Source organism: Equus przewalskii, chromosome 4, assembly GCF_037783145.1.
Source record: "Equus przewalskii isolate Varuska chromosome 4, EquPr2, whole genome shotgun sequence".
Taxonomy (NCBI): domain Eukaryota; kingdom Metazoa; phylum Chordata; class Mammalia; order Perissodactyla; family Equidae; genus Equus; species Equus przewalskii.
The window spans coordinates 57473993-57487679 of NC_091834.1; the positions used below are offsets into that span (position 1 = coordinate 57473993).

General features: G+C 41.1%; 1 long non-coding RNA gene across 1 annotated transcript in view; it reads right to left on the minus strand.

Moving 5' to 3' along the window:
* Positions 1-13687, minus strand: part of LOC139082839 (uncharacterized) — a 34476-nt gene that overhangs the window by 2274 nt on the left and 18515 nt on the right. The gene's annotated exons all lie outside the window — the stretch shown is intronic.

The window sequence follows — 13687 nt, forward strand, 5'->3', positions numbered from 1 at the left end:
CAGAATTGTACAGGCCTTAGCAGTGGCCTGAAACAGACAAACGAGAAACCTGATGCCCACACCCCCCCAAATCAGAATTAATCTCTGGGCACCTGGTGGATCCTTCTGTTTCTGGACATTTTTAATTTGATTTCAGGAATATAGTTCATGGTGCACTCGAGTGGTTCCAACATCTATCTCTTATTTAATACTTTTGAGTTTTTGTTTAAAGATTTTTCCAGAACTTAAAAAATAAAAACCCTTCTTTCTCTCTCTCCCTGCTTCCCTCCTATCCTCCTCACTCATGATACAATTTGTCTCTAACAGTTTTATTTTATAATCCCTTTCTCCCAAGACAAAAAGGAAAACTCAGGTTTGTAAAACCCCGTACAGGCACTCTTTGCTGCTTTTATTGAGATTTTCCCTTGCCCATCATCCCCTGGGATTTTTCCATTGATTCCTTTCTATTGTTCTTCTCTGCTTTCTGCCGAAGGTTGATTATGCGACTAAGAGGTGGTTGCAAAAACATGTCCCTGAATATCACATTCTTGCAAAGCTCTGCTCTTTTCCCAGTTCAGATTTCAAGTTTTCACTTTTCCTACAATATAAGTAATCTCCCAGCTATAAATTCATCAAACCTCAGTGGTGGAGACTTCCCTCCCCATTCTGTTCATTCCCTGACGTGGCCAAAGTAGGATGGTCTCAAGCATCATTTTATGAAGTCCCCCTTTCCCCATGATCCAGACCAAGGGACATAGGGTAGAAAGGGGAGGAGAATTTACTATAGTTGAGGGCAGCCTCTCACAGCAGCAAAGCAATTTATCACTAACCAAAAGGACACTAGTGCTTTATCTACCTGTGTAGATAAAGTCGTACCCAGGAAAGAGGCAGAAATCTATGAACCCTGGGAATTCTTTCTTCTTTTAGAATAGGAAGAAAGACTTTCAGGAAGGTTGGGTCTTGCCTGATATGCCCAGTCATTCATGAGTAGAGATCAGTGCTGTTTACCATATTAGCTGAGAAAGAAAATGTGCAGGGGGATGAAAGGAGGCAAATATTGTCGCTGACAGTGGTGACCAATCAGATTTCCAAGGGTCAAAGCTCTCTGGACATTCAGCGAGAATTTTCTAAAGCTTCTCCTAAGTTGCTAAACAATCATCTCCTATAGCAAATAATTTTATCAACCAAGAGAACAGTAGGGCCTTGCATCAATGTAACCGCTGGATCTTAAGTTAACACGAGGCAAGCCATCTTAGGGAAAGGAAGCAATATTGTAACTATGACCCTGACTCACCAGTCTCTGTGAATATATTCTAGCCTGCATGTAACTGGGTGATTAAGCACCTCTCGCTTTTACAAAATGCTTGATCTGCTAGTTCTACGACTCTTGCTTACGGCTATCTCCCAGCTGTGATAAGACAACTTTGTTCTCTGAGCTCCCCAGGAACACGAGGACCTCCAGAGAGAAAAATTCTGCGTTGCTACCCATCACGAACGACAGAAGAAAGAGACAATGTGGGCCTTGAAGTTTGTCACACCGGATGGTCGACGCCCCTAACCCCCCTCCTTCCCTGCCTCTTTCCCCAATATAACCGCCTCAAGATTCTGTATGATTTTAAGATGGTTCTTCAGGACACTAGTCTGCCATCTTTTGATTATGCTAGCTAATCATATAAATTTTCCTTTCTCAACCACCGTCTTGTTTGCATTTGATTGGCACCAGATTGTGGCGAGCAGAACAAGCCCCTTTTTGCTCGGTTAGGTCAAGGCGCAGTGAGACAGATCACTTGAAACGATGAATGCGCAGCAGGACCAGTCACACGGATAGAAACTATAAGCATGGTGGCAGCCATTCATTGGGGCGCCAAAGTGGAATCCCTCGTAATGGAGTGTCACACTCAGAGTTGTGCCCAGCCTTGCCACGGCAGAAGCTCAATTCGTTCACTTCAAAGTGCCAATAAGAAGTCCTCCCTGAATGGTGGTGCTGTCTCGAATTTCTTACCTCTGTGACCTTGAGCCAGGGCACGTTCCTTCTCCACATAGGACATTAAAAGGAGACAAGAAAGTATATTTCCTCTTTTCATATCAGGATCTCAAAAACAATTTATTTCACCATCACTTTTTTTATTTTTTAATAAAATACACTGATGTAATGCCAAATGTTATGAAGATATTTGGGGAAAATCTACCACTTCACCAAATCACTCCACCAAAGCTTCCGTATCAATTTATCCTCCCTTTTATTTTTGCAAAGTTAAAATCATAGTGTAGGTGCCAGCCTAGTGGTGCAGCAGTTAAGTTCACATGTTCCACTTTGGTGGCCTGGGGTTCACCAGTTTAGATCCCAAGGGTGGACCTAGCACCGCTTGGCAAGCCATGCTGTGGCAGGTATCTCATATATAAAGTAGAGGAAGATGGGCATGGATGTTAGCTCAGGGCCAGTCTTCCTCAGCAAAAAAAGAGGAGGATTGGCAGCAGATGTTAGGGCTAATCTTCCTCAAAAAAAAAAAATTATAGTGTATATGTAATCCATTTGTCGGCTCTTTTCATTTATCATCATGGCAGGCATTTCCCCATTTCAAGTTTCGTAATCATAATTTTTAACAAAAAGATATGTCATGGGGCTGACCCCGTGGCCGAGTGGTTAAGTTCATGCACTCCGCTGCAGGCGGCCCAGTGTTTCGTTGGTTCGAATCCTGGGCGCAGACATGGCACTGCTCATCAAACCACGCTGAGGCAGCGTCCTGCGTGCCACAACTAGAAGGACCCACAACGAAGAATATACAACTATGTACTGGGGGGCTTTGGGGAGAAAAAGGAAAAAAATAAAATCTTTAAAAAAAAAAAAGATATGTCATATTGTTGGCCTAATTTAGTAAATCCTTTCCCTATTGTTCATCCAGGTTGAAAGAAATCCCTATTAGCACAAGGTCAGAGAGGCTTGCATTTGCTATTAATAATAGATTTGGGAACTCTATTTGGAGAATATTTACTATAAAAGCTCTACATGACTCCCCCTGATGCAAGAGTGAGGCCCACTCAGCTGGAATAAGCTCCCACTGCAGAGGGCTTTGGAGCTTGTGGAAAATTCCAGAAGCTGCAGCTCCCTCATAGAACCGGGACTAGGGTGAGAGGAGTGAGGTACACACCCCAGGTGCAAAAACCAACCAACCAACGAAAATGTCTACATGACAAATTTGACCCATTGTTAGTTACATTTAATATGGCTTATCTTTCACCTTTAGTTACTAGGACTTAAACCTTTAACATGAAAAAAAATTTCTTTTAAAATAACTTGAATCATAACTTTTTTTATTCTTTTTTCACTGAAAAAGGAAGACATGCATATGGTTTAAAAAAAAATCCAAACACAGAGCAGAATATCTCAGATCCCCAGACATCTATCCTTCATCAAGAAGCAAGCATTTCAAATAGTTTTTTCCATGTCCTTCCAGAATTTTTCTTTGTATATACGTATATATTTATATGTGCATGTCCCTTTTCATTGTTTAAACAAATGAGGACACACACTATATTGCACTTGCTATTTTCGCTTGACCTCAGCTCTCTGATTGATTCATCTTGGCAAATATAATCTACTTCATTATTTTTTAAAGAGCTGAATAGTTTTCCACTATATGAAAGTGTTATAATTTATTTAGCCATTTCCCTATTGAGAAACATTTTCACGGTTTCCAGGTTTTGGTTTTTGTTTTGTATTACAAATACTGTTGTAACCATAACATTTTTTGATAGATTCAGGACAACCAGAAGTCTTAGATTTCCTGAGCAGTCTTTTTTTTTTTTTTTGAGGAAGATTAGCCCTGAGCTAACATCTGCTGCCAATCCTCCTCTTTTTTTGCTGACGAAGACTGGCCCTGAGCTAACATCCATGCCCATCTTCCTCCACTTTATATGTAGGATGCCTACCACAGCATGGCCCGCCAAGCCGTGCCACGTCCACACACGGGATCCAAACCGGCGAACCCCGGGCTGCTGAAGTGGAACATGCACACTTAATGGCTGTGCCACTGGGACAGCCCCCTGAGCAGTCTTAATTTAATATAGATCCCAGAAAGGTATTTGATAAAACTTAACATTTCATTTCTGATTTTTTAAAATTCTCAGTAAAGAGAAAAAGTTTTTTTAATTTTCCTATTTAATAAGGAAATAATGGAAACTTTCCCATTAGAGTCAGGAAAAAGACAAAGATGCCCACTCTTACTGCTATTGCTTAGCATTGCTCTAGAATTATTAGCCAATGCAAAAGAAAGACAGGTATTAAAATTGGAAATAAGGAGGTAAGATATCCCTATCTGTGATGATGTATCATATAACTGGAAAAACACACAAACAGCAAATCAACAGAAAAACTATTAGAAACAAGAGCATTCAGTAAGATGACTCTCAAACTCTTCGTGACTGGTAAAGTGGCGCAACCCTTGCGGGGACATTTTGGACTGTCTGTCAAAACTAAGTGTTCATATATCCGTTGAGCCCATTAATTCCACTTCCAGAAATGTATCTTTCAAACACACTACCCCATGGGTTCAGAGGCTCATAGGACAGGTATGTATATATGTGCGTGGATATGTTCACCAGAGCATTTTTTATAATAGTAAAAAGGCTGGAAACAACTTGTTTAAGAGGCTGCCTATACATGTAAGAGGTGGTATATGATATAAGCATATAATATTTTTCAAAGCATAGCCAAGAAATTGATCTCAGTGAGTGTCTCTAACAAACAAAACCTAGAAAGGATGAGAAGGAGCTTTATTTTTCATCTTAGGCCTTTTGTACAGTTGGAATTTGCCATGTGCCCCTCAAACGCACGCCTTTCAATGTGATTTACTTTTTGTACCACATATAAGGCTTTTCTAATAGATATGTTTATTTGCATGAAATCGTTGATCAAACCCAGAGACTAAGTTTTAGTTCAAATAGATGGATGGCCTTTGTTCAGTAATGTCTATTCATTGACATGAGGGGGAGACAGCCTATTCATTGACATAAGCTAAAAACTTTAGTTTTTTTAGTGTTTTTGTTGTCATTACTGTGATTGTGCTTGTCGTGTTTTAATTGAGATATAATTGAGTGTTTTAGTCTTGAGAGCTTTGAAATGGTGTATAACTGTGTCTCTACTCATCAAGTAACTTTACAGATCAGTATTTTTCAAGCCCTGTGTCTAGGTACCAATTCACATCACTGAACATGGTGAATTCTGCTGGCACGTAACCCAACCTATCTTTCCTGAGGGCCTTCAGGGACCCAGTCAAATGGAGCGATGCTGACCCAAAGAGCTTAGTCTAGACCAGACCGGCAGGAGAGAGAGAGAGCTCATCAGGTGGCTGGTCTGCTTGCTCTAGCTAGCTCCTCCATCCACAGTGACAACACGGCTGCACTCAGAACCACCTTCACCTCGTATGGCTTGTCCTCCTCCTCTGAAATTCACTTCTCATGTAAGAAGGGGTGCTTGGGTAATTCTCATGGACAGAAGGATGCAAAGAAATAAGGACATGTGGTGTTAGCAACAGAAAATTCTCTACACTTAATGACAATAACATGTTAACCTTAAAATTACGCAGGACTAAACTATGTTGATCAGTTCCCGAAACCCGAGTCCACTAAGAGGGGCCTGGCTGCTGCACCTGCATCACTGAGGAGCATCTGTAAACGGAAGAATTCCCAGGCCGTACCTTCAGCGATTCTGCTTCACTGAGTCTGTGGTGACACCCTGGAATCTGTACTTTTTAGACACTCCCCACATAATTCTGATGGGCAGCCAGGCTTGGCAAACACAGGCATAAATTATTCACTTACACCCAAATTATTGTGAACCATATAACAGTCTTAATAAATTTGGATGTGACCCTTTGGGGAAAAAAAAGTCCCAGGAAAAAACGACTAACATAAAAGAATTAAATTAATCCTCAAGAGTGAGTAAATTAATCCCCGTAAACACATTATGGTCACCACATTAAGTAAAAATTTTGTCTGCCTAATCAATAATGAAATAAGCAGAGAGAGGACATTTTAAGGCCTGCAGGAGATATTCTAATTCAAACACTAGCCTAGATCTGATAAATATTTTATAGACAATCAATTTCATTTCATTCTACTTGAGAAATGAGTAAAGGCCTATGTTTCTATTTGACAACATCAGGTTTTTTTAATTGAATTGGAAGCACATAGGGTTGGTTAAACTAATGTGAATTTCTCCCTCAAGGTGAGTAGTAGCAACCTCATAGCTAAAAAACACCAGGTCATTTTCTCTCCTCGGGACAGGCGACTTCACGTGGTCTTTGGCTCTGGCTCTGAAGTGCAGTGCTGTGAGCCACGTTTTGCAGAGAAATGGTCCTGGGAAATGCCCCTGTTCTCCAGCAAAGGCCAGGTCTGGAGATCTCCGGTCCTCCTCAACTTCCTCCTCCTGACAACTTTGCAAAGCCTCAGGTTCTTTTCACTCATCCACCAGAGGACCACAACAAAAAGTTGTGCTGCCACTGGATGAGTTTATGAGGACATATCCACGGAGGGTGAAAGATTGTCATGGCTTTTTTTTTCCCCATTGAGTAAGATATTTTCTAAAGGATAAAATCAAGCCAGCCTAGAAATCAAGCCAGCTTCAGGGTTTGACAAACTTATGGAGAAATTCTCTCAATACAAACAAGGAATCCAGACTGTGAAAATTAGGTGGTTTGGGTCTCAGAAAGTTGCATGACAGGGCAGTCCAACTTCACCTGAAGGTGTACTAGAGAAACTGGTTGTTGGAGTTAAAGCCAAGAATTTTCTTCTGAGAGAAACAGTAACTTTCAAACAAGGTTCACCCCTTTCCCTGACCCACTTCACCACAGGCTGCCTACATTGGGTATTTTATTTGGGGTCAAGAAGTAATGAGGAACTGGCCTGGTGGCGCAGCAGTTAAGTGCACACGTTCCACTTCGGCAGCCCAGGGTTCGCCGCTTCAGATCCCAGGTGCGGACATGGCACTGCTTGGTAAGCCATGCTGTGGCAGGCGTCCCACATATAAAGTAGAGGAAGATGGGCACAGACATTAGCTCAGGGCCAATCCTCCTCAGCAAAAAAGAGGAGGATTGGTAGCAGATGTTAGCTCAGGGCTAATCTTCCTTAAAAAAAAAAAAAATGTAATGAGAAATTTCACTGGATTTAACTGGGATGCCATAACCAGCCTCTAGAGGTCGCAGTGCCTGAAATACTGTGCACTTCCCAGGTGGAAAAGGGAAGGGAGTTGGAGAACAAAAATCTAGCCCCCAAATCCCAAGGTTAAGCGCCCTGAAAGCCGCCCTTTGGAAAGAGTGTCCCCAGAAGAGAAAAAACTAACGTACAGGAAATTTGAAAGCTGTGTGTTTTATTTCAAGACAAAAGAGGAAGGTAAAGACAAGTGCACAGGGGTGTGTCCCACCACAACCCTGAGCCCAGCCCAGCTCCTGGGAAGCTGTGAGCACATTCAGTGCAGACTGTCCACTGCTGGCTGAGAACGCTGTTGCTCAGAGAGAGTGTTCCTCTGTTTGGGGTGGGAAGAGAAGAGTCTCTAAGCAAAATGTTTAAAGAACAGGGCGAGAAGCCTCCCTCTCAGAGTGGAGCCACAGGGGGGCAGTGACAAGGACAGCCTCAAGCAGCCTCCAGATCCATCCACCACCAACCAGGAAAGGGTTGCAAGTGAGGGTTACACCTCCCTGATCAGCACGTTTGCACATGAGAGGAGAGAGGAAACCAGCCAGGGGTGAGAACTGCTGAGATTAACGGCCCAGTACCAATATCGTATTATAATCTTGGCCCTCAATTCCCCTCCTTTGTGTGTGTGCGTGTGTGTGTGTGTGTGTGTGTGTGTGTGTGTGTGTGTGGTGTGTACTGAGGAGAAAGAGGTAGATCTAGGTTGCTAATGAATTTCTCATATTTCTGTATTTATAATGCACAGGAATACATGACTGAATAAATTGGATACAAAGAATGCATGATTCTTTGAGAATTATATGAGAATTCATATGTGAGAATTATATGAAAATTCAGAGCCTTGGCTCTTTATGAAGCAAAAAAAAATTACTTTAAGTTGGTCAATGCTAACTTATATCGCCCTTTCACATATATAGGTTTTTCCTGCAGTTATTGGAAGCAAAATATTTACCCAGACCTCCAAGAGTTTGTTTTAGATGAAATGACAAAACACACCCATAAGGCAGAACGCAATCGGAACCTAACTGGTACAGATGTGGATGAAAATCGCGATAGTAAACTAGAGAAAGAAACATTAGTGAGAGCTGAAGTTATTGCCACAGCGAAAGGTTTCCCATAAGTGGGACTTCAGTTGAGCTCTGAAAATAATTTGGTTAAATGTATACGGGTGTGGAGACAATGGAAGTTTATAGGAAGAGAAATAACTGCAAAAGTACAGAGAGCACAGTATGGCGGGTCCTCAAAAACTAAAAAATAGAACTACCATATGATCCAGCAATTCCACTTCTGGGTACTTATCCAAAGAAAACAAAAACAGTAATTTGAAAAGATATCTGCACCCCCATGTTCATTGCAGCATTATTCACAACAGCCAAGAAGTGGAAGCAATGTAAGTGCCCATCGATGGATGAATGGACAAAGAAGATGTGCTGTATATATACAGAGGAATATTATTCAACCATAAAAAAGAAGGAAATCTGACCACTTTCTACAACATGGATGGACCTGGAGGGCACTATGCTGAGTGAAATAAGTCAGACAGAGACAGACAAATACCATATGATCTCACTTATATGTGGAAGCTAAAAAAAACCTAGCTCATAGATTGGTAGTTGCCAGAGGTGGGGGTAGGGTTGGGTCGGGGGGCAAATGGGTGAAGGTGCTCAAAAGGTACAAACTTCCAGTTATAAAATAAATAGATCATGGGGATGTAATGTACAGCATGGCCACTATAGTTAATAATACTGTATTGCATATCTGAAAGTTGTTAAGAGAGTAGATCTTAAAAGTTCTCATAACAAGAAAAAACATTCTGTAACTATGTATGGTGACGGATGTTAACTAGATTTATTGTGGTGATCATTTTGCAATATATACAAATATTGAATCATTAGGTTATACACCTGAAACTAATATCATGTCATATGTTAATTATACCTCAATTAGACAAAAAAAGTACATAGGGCAGAATGAGAGGGGCTGTGTGCTGGACAATGAGATGGATGTCTGCCTGTTGCTCTCCACAGTCTGTGACAATGCACAGAAATATCCCTTCAATTTTACCTGTTCACTCTACTTAATCTCACTCACTTAAGTCCCCAAATGGCTAGCCCCTGTACCTGACATATTCATGTATTACCTTTTTACATCCTTGCAAAAGCCAGATGAGCCAAGCCCAGTCTTAGAAATGAGAAGAGAAGGGCTTGAAGGGGTTCAGGAACTCGTCAGATTACCTGTTAGGAAGTGGTGGAGCTAGGACTCCAGCTGAAGTCAGCTGAGGCCAGAACCTGCACCATTATCTTCTACACAATTGTTTGAATGGGTGGTTGGGTGGCCAACAGGCAGCACTGAGATGCAAAAAGCTCTCAGGGATGTGTTCTTGGCTTGCACAATGTTTAGAAAAGCCAAGTGACTAGACAGATAGGCTGCCCGCCCAACCAGCTTAATTCCTATTCTCCTACCCTCCCAGTTTCGCACATTCATGAGACCTGCCCAGGCAATTGTGCTTGGGACCCCCAGCTGACAGTGAGGTCAGGGAAGGGGGAATGCAAAAGAAAGCCTGTTCAGAAACTCTTCTAAAAGAATTTGCAAACAAAGATAAAAGAAAGGAAAGAGTTAAAGATACTAAGTCTGCAAGGTTTTTCAAAGGGTGTCCTCCAGCAGCTAGTTAAAAATACAGAGCCCTAGGCCCAGGGAACACCTACTGAGTCTTGGGGATGGCCAGGGAGTCTAAATTTTTAACAGGCTTCCAGGGGGAATTCTGATATACACTACAATTTGAGAGCTACTGAATTGTACTTGTTCCAGAAAAACCCCTCACAATCATCTATTTTTCCCTTCTTGCAAATATAACTCTTTGCCACATCTACTCTAAATGGAAAACAGTACTCACCATCAGCTTGTAAAAATGCCTCACAGATGTCTCGGAAAAAGCTTTAACTTTATTTTCTCTGAGCACTTCTTTTTATCTTTGAGCTTTGGAATGCCCAACTGAAGCCGGTGCTAGATACTTTTTTGACCAGCATTAACGTCAAAAAGACTTCATTGTTATCCAACTCCCCTGAGCCATTTTCACTATTCATTTTCAGTCTGTTATTGCCAAGGAGCTGGTCAGTGGCACTGAGAATAACTTTTCACAGTGACCAAAGATCGGAGTTCATTGAGCCACAATATATGTTTAGGGGCCAGAGGTAATCACTCAACCTCCTTCTCCTGCCTGTCCTCTGGGAAAGGTGGGCAGGAAGTGAGGGGTGCCCAGGCCCTTGCCCTTGACCTGATGTAAAACTTCCACATCTCCATGCCCTCTCTTTTGAAGTTCTGTGTGCCCAGAATGACCTTGCCTGCCTGCCACGCCCATAAACCACTCATCCTTCAAGTCCCAGCTCAGAAGTCGTGATAATACAAATAATAATCATAAGTCAGGTTTCCCTCTTCTGTTCTGTCCTAGTTGGCCATAATTTCCCGTTATAGTACTCGTCAAAGTCTCTAATGATATATTTGTGTGATGATTTTATGAGCATCTATCTATCCCACTTGACTGAAAGCTACGTGAGGGTAGAGACCATTTGTTTTGCTCATACTTGCATTTATAGCCTTTTGCCATGTCTGGCAGACAGTGGGTGCTCAGTTAATATTATTGAATGAATTAATTAATAGGTTTACATTTATTGAGTACTTCCAATGTGTCAGGCACTTAGCTAAGTGCTCCTGATACACGGTCTGTTTTTATCTTCCCAACAACCTTCTGAGGGAGGTATTATTATTACCCTTGTTGAATAGATAAGGAAGCTGAGCCTCAGTGAGGTCTCAAGAATTTGTCAGGGTCACACATTCAAATATGAGTTTGTCTACCTCTAGAACTCGGCTCTCAACCATGATATCATATACTTCCTATTTGAAATGGTCAACCTCCCTGACTGTTACCCTCCTGGATGCCTTCATACTGGAATTAGTTGTTTCCTTCATCATTTCTTATTATTAGCACTTCAGCCATTCCTCTATTACCACACTTCTCACCTTGCATCATCAGGATTGAAATACGTGTCTGAGAGCCCCATGACTGCACGGACCATACTTTAGTCAGCCAGCAGGCCAACTCTAACCCCACCTAGTCCATAACCAGGTGCAATTACAATACTGGACAATAAATGCCCAATTAACCCAGCATCAGTCTCAATACATCATTATCACCTCATGGTAAAGAAAACAGATGCCATTAACGTAGGTGGACAAATTAACCAAGTGAACGGATAGAGAGCTCATAGGCAGACCAAACATACATGGAAACTTTACAAATGAGATGAATGGCAATGGGAAAAAGATGGAACCCATATACTTGGTTATCCACGTAGAAAGGAATGAAATTAGACCCCTATCATACATCATACACAAAAATTAATTCTTAATGGATTAAAGATGTCTATGTGAAAAACAAAGCTTTCAAACATATAAAATTATGAGTAATTGCAATGGTAATCAGGGAAATAAAAATTAAGACTATGGTAAGATAATCACCGAAAAACCACTAAATTGGCAAAAATGAAGAAACCCAATAAAACTCAGTGTTGGTAAAGATGTAGATTACTAGGAACTCTTCATACACTACTGGTAGGTAAATATATCAACAAATCACTTTAGAAAAAAGTTTGGCAATATCTGATAAATTACATTATAGTTATACTACAGAATATTACAGGCAGTAAAAAAAAAAGAATGAATGAATGAATGAACAGATGCAGCCACTGTGAAAAACAGTACATAGAATGATTCCTCAAAACAGAGTTACCATATGATCAGCAATTCCACTTCTGGGTACATACTCAAAAGAAGTGAAAGCAGAGACTTAACCAAATATTTTTACGCTCACGTTCATAGCAGCATTATTCACAAGAGCCGAAGGCCAAAGCAATCCAAGCATTCATCAACAAATGGGTAAATAAAATGCGATATGTATATATAAACGACGGAATATTATTCAGCTTTAAAAAGGAAGAAAATCCTGATGCATGCAACAACATGGATGAACTTTGAAAACGTTAGACAAGTAAAATAAGCTAGTCACAAAAGGACAAATATTGTATGATTCCACTTATATGAGGTACACAGAACAGGCAAATTCACAGAGACAGAAAGTGGAACAGCGGTTGCCAGGGGCTGGGTAGAGAAGGGACTGGAGAGTTAGTGTTTAATGGGCACAGAGTTTCAGCTGAAGAAGATGAAAAAGTTTTGGAGATGGATGGTGGTAACAGTTGCGCAACAATGCGAATAAACTTAATACCACAAAACTGTACACTTAAAAATAGTTAAAATGGTAAATTTTTATGTTATGTATATTTTACCACAATAAAAAAATGCATGAGCAATTCATTTATTCATTCTCCTGTCAAGGGACATTTGGGATATTTCCAGTTGTTTTGTTCATTTGTTTGTTTTTGTTGTTATTGCAGACAATGCTACTATGAACATTCTTTTACATGTCTCCTGGTACACACATGCAAGAGATTCTGTAGAGAAGATACCTAAAAATGGAATTGCTGGGTGAACTTTACTATGCCAAGTTGTTTTCCAAAGTGGTGGTACTATTTTATGTAGTTTACATCTTGAAAATAATAATTTGTAAAAGATGTTCAGGAAATAAATTAAAGCCCAAAGAAGGTGGGTGAATCTCTCAACTTACTTAACGATCTAAAAGTATACTGCCCAGAAAAGCGAGCTCTGACCAGACTATACCGGCCGTATTGCATTCCTTTGCTAGGCATCCCTTTTAAGACCACTGGCTAACGGATGCCAGCTGGTGGTAGACCTCCAGGATGCCAAAAGGTCTTGAAACTGAAAGGGAGGAAAAGCAGGATGCGATGGGGTGCTGGTCTGGAAAAGTGCTCATGGGGTCTTTGGAGAGTCTAGTTCAGAAGCACATCTACTGCTCTTTGCTTGGCTAAAGCACTGTTCTCTTCTCTCTAGGAAGTTCATCCTCTTTGATTAAGTGAACAACTGCAGAAGGATCCAGATCCACAGAATCAGTCTGGGAAAGAAAAGGGTGAGTTAGGGACACATGAGACCTAACTTTAGCTATTAGAAAATCTGTCTTATAGAAGTGGATTTACTCTGGGAAGTTCCAGAGAACACGTACAGTGGTTAGAGGCTACAGGGGATCTGGGCAGGCACCCATGAGATAGGCTGCCTGTGAGGTCCTGGGCATGTTCAACCATCTAGATGGTCAAAGGTTCCCATCTGGAAGCTGGGGAAGGTAGAGAAGATGACAGCTAAGATCCTCTCCCACTCTGTGATGTTGGTTCAAATACATCCACATGGTAGACACACCACCTGCCAGAGGGATGCTCAGTCTTAGAACCTCAGTCAACATTTATTTTGAGTTGGGTTTTCTGTCTAATTATTCCATAACCCATTCAGATCTTATCATGAACCATATTCGCCCTTTTAACATAAGTTGTGGTCCCTGGAGAATCAAAACTGCTTCCAAGGCTTAGGTTTTACTATTTATAAAGTAAGTCATGCA